The 14,721-nt window shown below is 38.1% G+C and overlaps 1 pseudogene across 1 annotated transcript in view; it reads left to right on the forward strand.

The window, feature by feature from the left end:
• Positions 1-13,572, forward strand: part of LOC147375186 (non-histone chromosomal protein HMG-17 pseudogene) — a 45,241-nt pseudogene extending 31,669 nt beyond the window's left edge. Inside the window, exon 2 of the transcript XR_015161400.1 lies at positions 664-13,572. The product of XR_015161400.1 is annotated as a non-histone chromosomal protein HMG-17 pseudogene (transcript). The remainder of the gene's footprint in view (positions 1-663) is intronic.
• Positions 13,573-14,721: the final 1,149 nt, after the last annotated feature.

Here is a 14,721-nt window from a genome sequence, read left to right on the forward strand (position 1 = left end):
TGCCTGCAATCATCGCTTCTATTCAGCACTGTCCTTGAGGTCATAGTCTGTGATGTATGAAAAGGGAAAAATGAAAAGATAAAGGACTGGAACGGAAGAAACAAAATTGGCATTATTTGAAGACCCTATGATTTGAGGTATTTAAAAACCTTAAATAATGTAAAGATTAAATAAATATAACAGCACAGTTGCTAGATATAAAACCAGCATTAACAAAATCAATTTTATTTCTATATTCCTGTAAGAAAACAAAAATTGAAATAAAAAACTCACAATGGTATTAAAAAAAAAAAAAAGAAGTCCTAGGAATATGTCTACCAAAATATGTACAAGACCTCTTCAGGAAAAATGGTAAAACTGTAATGATAGACATTACAGAAGATCAAAATAGTTTATGTGCTGCTGAAGTGGGCACTACAGAAGATCTAGAGAGATAGAAAGACATGTTTGTTTATGGCTTGGAAGAATGTATTTAGTCTCTTCAAATAAATTTATAGATTCAATGCAATCCCAAAGAAAATGCCAACATGACAAGTATATTGTAAAACATTTGTGGGAATGTCATTGGATAGGAATTACCAATGACGGGAACAACGAAGAAGAGAGAGGAGTGATCCGTGGACTAAACAAAACCCGTGCACAACAGCATCCCTGTGTGTCTAGCACCTAAGCCCCTCTGCCATTTTGCCCAAGAGAAAGACTGAAGGGGATGCTAGAGGAAATAAAGCCGAGGTGAAGGACAAACCACAGAGAAGATCTACGAGGTAATCACTAAACCTGCTCCTCCAAAGTCAGAGCCCAAGCCTAAAAAGGCACTTGCAAAGAAGAGAGAGAAGGCACCCAAAGGGAAAAGGAGTGATGCCAGCCAGGATGGGAATAACCCTGCAAAAAATGGAGCTGCCAAAACCGACAAGGCGCAGAAAGCTGAAGGTGCTGGAGATACCAAGTGACATTTCATGATTCCATCCTATTCCTGTTTCCTCTCCCATTCTACCTCCACTCTCATCCCCATCTCTGTACTCCTCTCCTCAGCTCCATTCCCCATCCCTACAGATCCTTATTTCCATCTTTATTCTCATTCCGATCTGTATCCAATCCTCAGATTCTATCCCATCCCCATCTCTATCTGGTCTCCATTCCATCAGCATCTCCATCTTCATTTTTGTCTTCAGCTTCATTCATCTTTATCATCAGTTCCCGCTTCTGCCAGGGTATATTTCTACCCTTTTCCACTACCCATCCCTGGTGATGGTGAATCTGTCTTCATTGCCATCTCCATCTTATCTCCAACGCACCCCATCCTTACTCTTTTTTAAAAAATAATTTATAAATGCATTTACTTAGTTTCGATTGTGCTGGGTCTTCGTTGCTGCTCACGGGCTTCCTCTAGTTGCGGCGAGCAGGGGCAACTCCTCATTGCAGTACAATGTGGTGGCTTCTAGTGTTGTGCAGCCCAGGCTCTAGGTGCACGGGCTCAGTAGTCGTGGCACATAGGTTTAGTTCCACAGCATGAGTAGTATTCCCCAATCAGGGATCAAATCTGTGTCCCCTGCATTGGCAGGCAGATTCTTATCCACTGTATCACCAGGCAAGTCCATTGTCCCTATTCTTATACATTTCCTTTCCATCATCTCTTCCTCTAAGATGCAAATTGAGGAAGATTCATTAAGAAGTTCTAAAAGTCCAATGGAATGTTGGGGGACTATGAGAGTTGATGATCCCTCCATATAAAATTTCCTCCTCAGTTTCCAGGTGAGAAACCTCAAAAGAAATCACTCAAGTTAGATTTCAGATAGAACTGCACTGTTCATGGTGTGTTTAGGGCAGGGTAGGGACCAGGACAGGAAGTTGGAGGGAGTAGAGGAGAGGCAAGGCATCTTCAAAGAGATGTGAAGACACAAAGAGACATGTCAGAGAACAAAAGAGGCAAAAGAGAAAGATGTGTATGGAGTAAGAGATCTCAAGTGCAATTTAATCTGAACCTCTTTCCCATTCCCTTCCCCGCTCTCCCACAGGTCACGCTGTGATACAAGGAATTCAAAGTAGAAAAAGTGAAAGTAAGTGTTAGTTGCTCAGTCATGTCCGACTTTTCAACCCCTTGGACTGTAGCCCGCCAGGCTCCTCTGTCCATGGGATTCTCCAGGCAAGAATACTGAAGAGGGTTACCATTTCTTTCTTCAGGGGATCTTCCCAACCCAGGAATCGAACCCAGGTCTCCTGCATTGCGGGCAGATTCTTTACCAACTGAGCTATGAGGGAAGCCTAGAACATTACTTTTGCTAACAATGCTTCTCCGGTTTTCCTTTTGATTCTTTGTTTTGGTTTCTGGTCAAGTCTGTCTGTGATTTGTCTAACTTGTCTTTTGAGCTGGGCCCCTTTCCATAGGGCCCTCTATGCCAGGCTGAATTGCATTCCTGATAATCTGTTAATACTAGAAGTTAATCAGGAAATTCCCTGGCTATTCAGTGGTTAGGACTCTGTTCTATCACTACCGAGGTGGGGAAACCGAGATCCTACAAGCTGTACAGCAGCAAAATAAAAACAAAAAACCAACAACAACAAAAAAAGAATCTAATTGTGCTGGGGTGATGAGTTTCTCCCAAGATTAGAAGCAAAGGTCAGGAATCTAGTTTTATGATTGATATTTGGTAATCTCTGCCAGGGGATGATGAGGTCTCTCTGTTGGGTGAGATATGATAAAGATTGTTTGGTTTGTTAGTGCTTTTTGTTTGTCTGATTGTTTATTTGTGAGATAAGTCACTTTAAAATATTTTGTGCCTAATGGAAAGAAGAGCCCTTTGAGATCTGGACTGAGTTTTGTGATTCAATGTCTATTCGAATGACTAGTTGTACTACTGTTCTGCTAAAGTTGTAAAACTGAAGCTGCAAATTGTAAAATGAAAGACCACCTGTAGGCCTATAAATGAGAAAAGACTTTTTGTTTTGTTTTTAGAGGTTTTTTTTCTTTTTATTATTATTTTTTACTTCTTTGAGAAAAGCCTGAAATCTCATTATTCCAGCTTGGAATATTTTCCTACCTCCTAAGGGTGTTAACAAATTAGATTATAAAAACTTTCAAATTAAAGGAGATTTGTTCTGATTGGTTTATAGGGACTAACAAGAGCTTACATAAATCCAATATTGCCCAAATTCCCAGAACACAAAGAAACTGAGCTTCTAATACTTTAAAAGGGTTAAAGAAAAAAAAAAAAAAAAAACCACTTCCTCATAGAAATGACTGACTCAGAGGCAATTTTATACAAAATCCAAGTTCACGTAATCGAGTAAGCTTTAATCCTTGGACAAGTCAGACTGATCTGAAAATTTTGTCTAAAATACAAACATGTCGTTTTCCAGATTTTCCAAATACAAACACATATTTTAGTTTATTTGATATTTTCAGTTTGCTTTTATTTTCTCATGCACAAACATTCTAATACACAATATAGTCCTCTAACACTATTGCTCCTGGTATAGTTTCAATCACCTTTATTATAACTTTTACCGAAGTGACTAGGTTCTGCTTCAGAGAGCAAGAACATTGAGAACTGTCTATCACGAACAAATATTTTATCAAAACTTATAGGTTCCTGGACCCGATTGTGTGTGTGTGTGTGTGTGTGTGTGTGTGTGTAGATTTCCCCACAATAACAAGTAATGCTGGGTGTCCCATAATTCAGCTCAGTTCTGACACTATGTACTCGGAGACAGCATGGGATCCCACAGATGAAAGGTTCAGACCTACAACCTCCCCCACCCTGCCCTTCTCTAAAGGCTGTTATCTGTGCTTCTGACTAACTGGCTACATTTTGGAGGTTCTTACAATCCACTCTTTCCTTGAGTTTGATTAATTTGCTAGAGAGGCTCACAGAATTGAGAGAGACATTTTACTCACTAGATGACTGGTTTATTACAAAAGGCTATAACTCAGGGACAGCCAGATGGAACAGACGCATAAGGTAACGCATGGGGTAAAGGGCTTGGAGCTGCCATTTCCTCTCCAGGTGCTCTGCTTTCCCAGAAACTCTGTGGGGCCTAGAAGCTCTTTGAACCCAAAATCCTGTTGGGTTTTTATGGACACTTTATTACATAGGCATTACATAGACCACCATTCCCAGGTGGCACTAGTGGTAAAGAACCCGCTTGCCAATGCAGGAGACATAAGAGACTCGGGTGCGATCTCTGGGTGGGGAAAATCCCTTGGAGGAGGAAATGGCAACCCACTCCTGTATTCTGGCCTGGAGAATCCCATGGACAGAGGAGCCCGGTGAGCTACAGTCCACGTGGTCACAAAGGATCGGACATGACTGAAGCAAATTAGCATGCGTGATTGATTACATCATTGGTCATTGCCAATCAATTCAACCTCCAACTCCTCACTCTCTCCCAGAAATCAGATTGGGATTGAAAGTTCCCAACCCTCCAACCACAAGGTTGGTTCCTCTGGTGACCAGCTCCCATCTTTAGGTGATTAAAAAAGACAGTCCAAAAGTCACTTCATTGACATAACGAAAAACATATTTATTACTCTCAGTCACTTAGAAATTCCAAGGGAGCATCACCAACTCAATGGACATGAATTTGAGCAAACTGGGAGACAGTGGAGGACAGAGGAGCCTGGCGTGCTGCATTCCACAGGGTCACAAAGAGTCAGATACAACTTAGTGACTAAACAACAACAAACATTACAGAACCTAATTACTGTTGCTATCAAAAAATTTGTCAGAATTATACTTTGGTTTAATTAAACACATTAAATTTTATGTTTGTCTTAATCTTTCTTTTTTCAAAACAGCTTTGTTGATACCATACAACTAACACATTTAATGCGTATGATTTAATGGTTTATGGTTTTGGTATATTGCAATATTAATTTTTTAATTGCAGTAAAAAGAATACAAAAATGCTAATTTGAACAGATATATGCACTCCTGTGTTCATTGCAACATTTTTTACAAAAACCAAGACCTGAAAACAATCTGAGTGTCCATCAACAGATGAATGGATAAAAAGATGCAGTAACTATATACAGTAGAATATTACTCAGTCATAAAAAGATGAAATTTTGCCATTTGTGACAACACGGATAGACCTTAAGGTATTTTTCTAAATGAAATAAGCCAGACAGAGAATGACAAATACCACTAGACTGCACTCATTTGTGAAATATAAAAAGCAAACATGCTCCAAATAAATGAATAGACCAAAGCAAGCAAAAACAAACATGCTGATACAGAGAACAGAAGAGTGATTTCAACAGGGAGCAGGGGTAGGGACAGGAGGGAGGGAGGAATGGGTAAAGGGGATCAACTATGGTGACTGATGAAAACTAAATTTTTGGTGGTGAGTATAATGTAGTGTACATAGAAGTATAATATTGTACACATGAAGCTTGTATGTTATAAACCAGTTACCTCAATAAAAAATAATATTTTAAAAATGTCCTTGACTGATCTGAAAAAATTATACAATATATGTAACATAAAAATTGCCATTTTAGCCATTTTTAAATGTACAATTCAGTGGCATTAATTGCATTCACCATGTTGTTTGATTATCAGCATTAATTATTTCCAAAATTTTTCATGACCCCAAATAGAATCTTTGTGATCACTAAACAGTAACTCTCCCATCCAACCCATGCTCCAGCTCAGGTAACCTCTAGTCTACTTTCTGTCTGTTTGAATTTGACCATTCTAGATATTTCATGTCAGTAGCATTATGCAATACTTGACCTTTTGTGCCCTGGTTCTTCTGTTTATAATGTTTTCAAGGTTTATTCATGTTGTAGCACGTGTCAGGATTTCATTTTTTATGGCTGAATAATATTCCGTTGTTTGATAGATCTCATTGGTTATCCATTTATCTGTTGATGGACACTTGGGTTGTTCCATCTTTGGGATATTGTGAATGTTGCTGCTGTGAACGTTGGTGTACAAATCTTGTTTTTCTTCATCTTAAGCATTATATGAAAGTGATATCAGCATGAGTTCAATAATGAGTGTCGGTCCTTCTTTACACCAGTACAAAATTGGAAAAATCTGTTGTGCAGTCACACCCATTCCTGGAACATCATCTTCAAGAATATATCTCATTCAATCCTACAAACCGGATTAAGGAGCAAGGGTTTCAATTCACATGTGGAATCAAATCCCACAAAGCCCTCCCAGGAACCTGAAATGGCATCTTATATGTTCTACTGTTTACAGCATTGCAGCCCTTCAGATAGGAAGGAAGGCCCTTCCTATGGTTTGGTGAGCCAAACCTCAGCTGATTTGGGAAATCTTAAAGAGAAAGGACTCACTGTCTTTATAGTACTATAGGTAAAACATGGTGGAAATAATTTGGGGGGTGTGTTTCCTAGCCATAAGATTGAAGGGCAAATAATGAAAGTTTTTAAAAGTTTAATCCTAGATTCCTTATGAAATCTCTGGACAAAGGTTACATCTGGCTTTAGTACCTGCTCATCACCATGTCGCTCAAGCTCTGCTGACCAGGCTATGAGAAGACTTACTGCTTGATGTACATGAATCAGGCCAAACAACGTGAGGCCAGGCTTACTTTGTGATCAAGAATAATCTTTGGTAGAATACTTATGATCATAACAGGGGACTATTAAGAAAAATTGTATAAAACTGGTAATAAGGCAAAAGGATCACTACATGTTCCTTCTTTTGAAGTTTTAAAAAAACTTATGTTGAAATAACTCAATTTTCAGAACAGTTTCAATGATAATACAGAGTGTTCCCATATATACCTGTCACTCAGAATCTCACATCTTATGTAACCATGTGCTTTACTTTTCTTAGTTTTTGAAAGTTAATACTTTATTCATTTAAGATATAATGTCAAAAAGCCCAGTTCTTCCTTAAACTTTTATTTCATATGCTGATTATTTGATTCTTCAAAGAAATAATTTCTATTAGTTTATATTTATATGTTCAACATAGTTCAGCATGTTTATATTCAGTTGTGTTCAACTCTTTGGGACCCCATGGACTACAGCACACCAGGTCCCTGTCCTTCACCATCTCCTGGAGCTTGTCAAACTCATGCCCGTTGAGTCAGTGATGCCATTCAACCATCTCATCCTCTGCCACCCTCTTCTCCATTTGCCTTCAATCTTTCCCACCATCAGGGTCTTTTCTAATGAGTCGGCTCTTTGCATCAGGTAGCCAAAGTATTGGAGCTTCAGCTTCAGCATTAGTCCTTACAGTGAATATTCAGGACTGATTTCCTTTAGGATTGACTGGTTTGATTTCCTTGCAGTCCAAAGGACTCCAAGAGTCTTCTCCAATATCACAATTCAAAAGCATCAGTTCTTCAGAGTTCAGCTTCTTTGTGGTCCAACTCTCACATCCATGCATAACTACTGGAAAAACCTTGACTAGATGGACCTTTGTTGGCAAAGTGATGTCTCTGCTTTTTAATACACTGTCTAGGTTTGTCATAGTTTTTCCTCCAAGGAGCAAGCGTCTTTTAATTTCATGGCTGCAATCACCATCTGCAGTGATTTTAGAGCCCCAAAAAATAAAGTCTGACACTGTTTCCACTGTTTCCCCATCTATTTCCCATGAAGTAATGGGACCAGATGCCATGATCTTTGTTTTCTGAATGTTGAGTTTTAAGCCAACTTTTTCACTCTCCTCTTTGACTTTCATCAAGAGGCTCTTTAGTTCCTCTTCACTTTCTGCCATCAGAGTGGTGTCATCTGCATATCTGAGGTTACTGATATTTCTCCCGGCAATCTTGATTTCAGCTTGTGTTTCTTCCAGTCCAGCGTTTCTTATGATGTACTCTGCATATAAGTTAAACAAACAGGGTGACAATATACAGCCTTGATGTACTCCTTTTTCTATTTGGAACCAGTCTGTTGTTCCATGTCCAGTTCTAACTGTTGCTTCCTGACCTGCATATAGGTTTCTTAAGAGGCAGATCAGGTGGTCTGGTATTCCCAACTCTTGAAGAATTTTCCACAGTTTATTGTGATCCACACAGTCAAAGGCTTTGGCATAGTCAATAAAGCAGAAATAGATGTTTTTCTGGAATTGTCTTGCTTTTTCGATGATCCAGCGGATGTTGGCAATTTGATCTCTGGTTCCTCTGCCTTTTCTAAAACCAGCTTGAACATCAGGAAGTTCACGGTTCATGTATTGCTGAAGCCTGGCTTGGAGAATTTTGAGCATTACTTTACCAGCGTGTGAGATAAGTACAATTGTGCGGTAGTTTGAGCATTCTTTGGCATTGACTATCTCCCAGAGTTTACTCAAATTCTTGCCCATTGAGACGGTGATGCTATCTAGCCATCTTATCCTCTGCTGCCTCCTCCTTTTGCCTTCAACTACCATTCTGTTTCTATGAATTCAGCTTTTTTAGATTTCACACATAAGTGAGATCTTATAGTATTTGTCTTTCTCTGTCTGATTTATTTCATTAGTAGAAATACTCTAAGGTCCTTCCGTGTTGTTGCAAGTGGCAGGATTGCCTTAGTTTTTATGGTTTCCATAAAGTGGCTTCCATGTCTTGGTTATTGTGAATAATGTTGCCATGAACATGGGAATGCAGGTATCTCTTTAAGAAACTGAATTCATTTCCTTCAGATATATACCCAGGAAAGGACCTTTTGGTAATATGGTAGCTCTATTTTTTTTTTTTTTTTTAGGAACTTCCATACTGTTTTCCATAGTAGGCTGTACCAATTTACAGTCTCTCCAACAGTGCACAAGGATTCCTCTGTCTCCACATTCTCATCAACACCTGTTACCTTTGTCTTGATGGTGGCAGCCATTCTGACAGGTGTGAAGTGATGTCTCATTGGGGTTTTGATTTTCATTTCCCTGATGATTAGTGATGTGAAGCATCTTTTCATATACCTGTTGCCCTTTTTTAATGTATTCTTTGGAAAAATGTCTATTTGAGTCCTCCACTCATTTTTTTCAATTGGTTATTTGGTTTTTTGCTGTTGAGTTGTATGAATTCTTTATGTTTGGATATTAATCCTTTATCGATCATAGATGATTTACAAGTATTTTCTCCTGTTTCATAGGTTGCCTTTTCATTTTGTAGAAGCTTTTCAGTTTTAAAAAAGGCTCAACTGCTTATTTTTGATTTTGTTGTCATATTTAAAAAAATGTTATGTAGACCAATGGCAAGGAGTTTTCCCCTATGTATTCTTCTAGGTGTTTGACAATTTCAGGTCTTACTTTAAGTCTTTTTTTCTTTTTCAATAAAGTTTTTATTTTATTTATTTTCGGCTACAGTGGATCTTCGTTGCTGTGTGTGCTTTTCTCTAGTTATGATAAGAGGGGGCTACTCTCTAGCTGACTGTGTGGGGTTCTCATTGCAGTGGCTTCTCTTCTTATAGAGCACGGACTCTAGAGTGCAAGCCTGGTAGCGGAGCACTGGCTTAGCTGCCCTGAGGCATGTGGGATCTTTCCGGACCAGCGATCGAACCTGTGTCTCCTGCATTGACAAGCAGATTCTTAACCACTGGACCACCAGGGAATTCCTTACTTACTTACATGTAAGGAATGTAAGTCTTGAACTCACTCAGTTAATTTTTGTGAGTGGTGTAAGAGAGGGGTCCAATTTCACTCTTTTACATGTAGCTATTCAGTTCTCTTAACACTCTATTAAAGAGACTCCCCCCTGCCTATTGTGTGTTCTTGTTGCCCTTGTCAAAGATCAATTGACCTATACGTGTAGGTTTATTTCTGGGCTCTTGATTCAGTTCTATTTGTCTATGTGTCTATTTTTATGCTAGTGCCATACTATCCTGATAATATAGCTTTGTAATATAGTTTGAAATTGGAAAGTATTTTGCCTCCAACTTTGTTCTTCTTTCTCAGGATTGCTTGTTTATTTGGGGGTCTTTTGTGGTTCCATATGAATTTTAGGAATTTTTTTTTTTGGAGGAAATGTCATTGGAATTTTAGTAGGGATTGCACTGACTTTATAGATGGCTTTAGCTAGTATGAACATTTTGACAATATTAATTTTTCCAATCTATGAACATGAGATATTGTTCTCTTTATTTGGGTCTTCAATTTCTTCCATCAATGTCTTATAGTTTTCATTATCCAAGTCTTTTGTCCCCTCTTAATTAAATTTATTATTTATTGTTTTTGGTGCTATTGTAAATGGGGTTGTTTTCTTAATTTCTCTTTCTGAAAATTTGCTGTTAGTGTATGGAAACTCAACTGATTTTTGTATGTCAAGTTTGTATTCTGCAACATTACTGAATTATTTTATCCTAACAGATTTTTGGTGGCATTGCTGTTGATTTCTTCCTTGACTCACTGATTGTTCAGAAGTGTGTTGTTTAATTTCCATATATTTGTGAAATCTTCAGTCTTCCTCCTGTTACTGACTCCTAGTTTCAGACTATTATTGTTGGAAAAGATACTTGGTATGATCTCAGTCTATTTAACTTTGCTAAGACCTGTTTGTGACTTGATATATGATCTATTCTGGAGGAGGTTCAGTGTGTGCTTGAGAAGAATGTGTATTCTGTTTTGTTGCATAGAATGTAATATATCAGTTCTTTTTGTTCAAAAGTGTGGTTCAAGTCCAATGTTTCCCTGTTGATTTTCAGTCTGGTAATTTATCCATTGTTAAAAATGGGGAACTGCCTCCTACTATTATTGTATTGTTGCATATTATTACCTTTATTAAATTAAATATCTGTTAATTTGCCTAATATATTTAGGTGCTCTTATTGGGTGCACTTATTTATAATGTTTTACCCTCTTGCTTCATTGATCCTTTTATCATTATATAGCGACCTCTTTGTCTCATAACATTTTTTACTTAGTCTATTTTTCTGATATAGTTTAGCTCACCTGCTCTCCTTCTGGTTTCCATTTGCATGGGATGTATTTTTTCATCTTTTTACTTTCAGCCTATGTGTGTCTGTAAAGCTGAAGTGAGTCTCTTTTAGGCAGCTTATAGTTGGGTCTTATTTTTTATCCATCCAGCCACTCTGTCTTTTGCTTGGAGAATTGAATACACTTACATTCAAGGTAATTATTGATAGATAAAAACTTACTATTGCCATCTTGTTAATTGTTTTCTGGATGTTTTACAGTTCCATTTTTCCTTTCTTTTTTTCTTGTTGTCTTCCTTTGTGGTTTGATGATCTTCCATAGTGGCATGCCTCAATTCCTTTCTTTTTATCTATTATGGGTTTTTATTTTGTGATTACCATGAGGCTTACATAAAACAACATATAGTTATTAATATAGCAATTTTATTTAAGCTGATAACTGATCACATACAAAACCTCTACTTTTTTATTGCTCCCCCATTTTATGATTTTAATGTCACAATTTACATCTTTTTATATTGTATATGTGTTAAAACTATTATAACTATAGTTATATTTAACACTTTTGTCCTTTAACATTTATACTAGAGTTAAATGGATAACACTTTACCATATCACAATAGTATTCTGAATTTGATTATATACTTACTTTTATCAGTGAACTTTATACTTTTCAATGTTTTCATGTTACTAATTACTGTCCTTTCATTCCAGGTTGAAGAACTCCCAGTTCTTAGAACAAGTAGGTCTAGTGGTGTGAACAGCTTTTGTTTGTCTGGGAAAGTCTTTATCGCCCTTTCATTTCTAAAGGACGAGTTTGCCCGCTAAAGTATTCTTAGCTGAGCAGTTTTTTATTATTATTGTTCTTAGGTGGAAAGTTTTTTTTTTTTCTTCTAGCACTTTGTACATATCACTCTATGATCTTCTTTTTTGCAAGGTTTCTGCTGAGAACTTCACTGATAGCCTTATGCGGGTTCACTTGCATGAGATGAGTTAAATAATTTTTTTTTCTGCTTTCAAAATTCTCCATTTTTCTTTTTTGACAGTTTTATAATAATGTGCCTCAGTGAAGTCTTCTCTGAGTTGAATCTATATGGGGACCTATGAGCTTCGTGTATCTAGATGTCCATATCTCCTTCCAGATTTGGGAATTTTTCAGCTCCTTTAAATAAGCATTCAGCCCTTTTCTCAGTCTCTTCTCTTTCTGGGACTCTTATAATGCAAATATAGTAAGTCCCCTACATATGAATGAGTTCCTCTCTGAGAGCATGTTCATAAGTTCAATTTGCTTGTAAGTCCAACAAAGTCAGCCTAGGTATCCAGCTAACACAACTGACATATAGTACTGCATTTTAATAGATGTATAATACTCTTCAGAATATTATATATATAACATACAATAATAATAATATACAAAAATAATATATAAAAATAACATACGGTAATATATAAAAGTAAACAAGTAATATATAAAAGTAAACAAGTAATATATAAAAATAAACACAAAAATAAAGAAAATATTTTAAATCTTACAGTACAGTACCTTGAAAAGTACAGTAAGTACAACAGCTGGCATCAGGGGCTGGCATTGAGTCAACAGGTAAGTTGCTAATTGGAGGAGGAGGAGAAGTAGAAGATGGTAGAGCTAAAGGACTGTCAGCAATGGGAGAAAGAGGGCAAGTTGCAATTTCACTCAAGCCTGATGTTGACAGAACGCATATGTGCATCGTTGAAAGTTTTCAACTTGAAGGCTCATGTGTATGAGTCTTACTGTATTGTTTGCGTATATGACATATTGTATCATATAATTCATGTAGGCTTTCTTCACTCTTTTTTTGTTTGGTAAGAATGTTCAAGACTGTTCTTTGTTCTCCTCTAGCTGGATAATTTCAAATATCCTGTCCTGTCCTTTACAGGTTCTTCCTTTTGCTGTATCCTGTCTGCTGTTTATGCTTTCTGTTTATTGCATTTTCCATTTCATTTATTGTATTCTTTACCTCCTGAATTTGTTTGGTGCTTTTTTTTTAAAGTTCCTATCTCTCTATTGAACTATTTTTCAATATTTCAATATTCAATTATTCTACTGATTATTTTGTTCATGTCTTGGTTTCCTGGTTTCATTGAATTGTCTTTTTTGATATTTACTTATAGCTCACCAAATTTCCTTAAAACAGCTATTTTGAATTCCTTATTGGACAAATTGCAGATATTCATTTCTCTGAGGTTGGTTACTAAAAAAAATTTTTTTCTTTTGTGGTGTCATGTTTCCTTGATTGTTTGCATAACTTGAAGCCTTGCATTGCTATCTGCCCACTTGAAGTGGCAATCACCGATTTCATTCTTAATGACTGGCTTTGGGGTAGAAATATTTTCTGTCACCCCTGCTAGGTATTCTGGGGCTTTCTCAGACCTTTTCTAAGCGTACACTGCTCCATACTTGTCCCCTCTTGTGGTAGAATCCTTAGCTTGCATACTTTCTCGGTAATGGTACTGAATGCTTCAGTTTGTGATTTCTCCCAGGCCTACAGAGTTGGACTGGCTGTCTCAGTGTGCTTGCTTTGTTGTTGCTCAGTTGCTCAGTCATGTGTGACTCTTTGCCACCCCATGGACTGCAGTACACCAGGCTTTCCTGTCCTTCACCATCTCCCAGAGCTTGCTCAAACTCATGTCCATCGAGTCGGTGATGCCATCCAACCATCTCATCCTCTCTTGTCCCCCTCTCCGCCTGCCTTTAATCTTTCCCAGCATCAGGATCTTTTCCATTGGGAAGAGTCAGTTCTTCCCATCAGGTGGCCAAAGTGTTGGAGCTTCAGCTTTGGCATCAGTCTTTCCAGTATTCAGAACTGATTTCCTTTAGGACTGACTGGTTTGATCTCCTTGCTGTCCAAGGGACTCTCAAAGTTCTTCTCCAGCACCACAGCTCAAAAGCATCAATTCTCTAGTGCTCAGCCTTCTTTGCTCAAACTCATGTCCATCGAGTCAGCGATGCCATTCAACCATCTTCTCCTCTGTTGGCCCCTTCTCCTCCTGCCTTCAATCTTTCTCAGCATCAGAGTCTTTTCCAATGAGTCTGTTCTTCGCATCAGGTGGCCAAAGTACTGGAGTTTCAACTTCAGCATCAGTCCTTCCAATGAATATTCAGGACTGATTTCCTTTAGGATAGTTCCTCTTCACTGCCCTAAGGGTGGTGTCATCTGCATATCTGAGGTTATTGATATTTCTCCCAGCAATCTTGATTCCAGCTTGTGCTTCATCCAGCCCTGCATTTTGCATGATGTACTCTACATATATATATATATATATATATATATATATATATATATATATCGGAGAAGGCAATGGCACCCCACTCCAGTACTCTTGCCTGGAAAATCCCATGGATGGAGGAGCCTGGTGGGCTGCAGTCCATGGGGTCACTAAGAGTGAGTGCCTTCACTTTCACTTTTCAATTGCATGCATTGGGAGAAGGAAATGGCAACCCACTCCAGTGTTCTTGCCTGGAGAATCCCAGGGACGGGGGAGCCTGGTGGGCTGACGTCTATGGGGTCACGCAGAGTTGGACACAACTGAAGAGACTTAGCAGCAGCAGCAGTGTATGTATATATATATATATATATATGGATTCCCTGGTGGCTCAGACAGCGTCTGCCCACAATGCGGAAGACCCGGATTCAATTCCCTGGTCAGGAAGACCCCCTGGAGAAGGAAATGGCAACCCACTCCAATACTCTTGCCTAGAAAATTCCATGGATGGAGGAGCCTGGTGGGCTACAGTCCACGGGGTCGCAAAGAGTCAGACACGACCGAGTGACTTCACTTACTTACTTACTCTGCATATAAGTTGAAAAAGCAAGGTGACAATATACAGCCTTGACATACTCCTTTACCAGTTTGGA

Source organism: Bos grunniens, chromosome 3, assembly GCF_055505025.1.
Source record: "Bos grunniens cultivar Pamir isolate PY7600 chromosome 3, Bosgru_T2T1.0, whole genome shotgun sequence".
NCBI classification, from domain to species: Eukaryota; Metazoa; Chordata; class Mammalia; order Artiodactyla; family Bovidae; genus Bos; species Bos grunniens.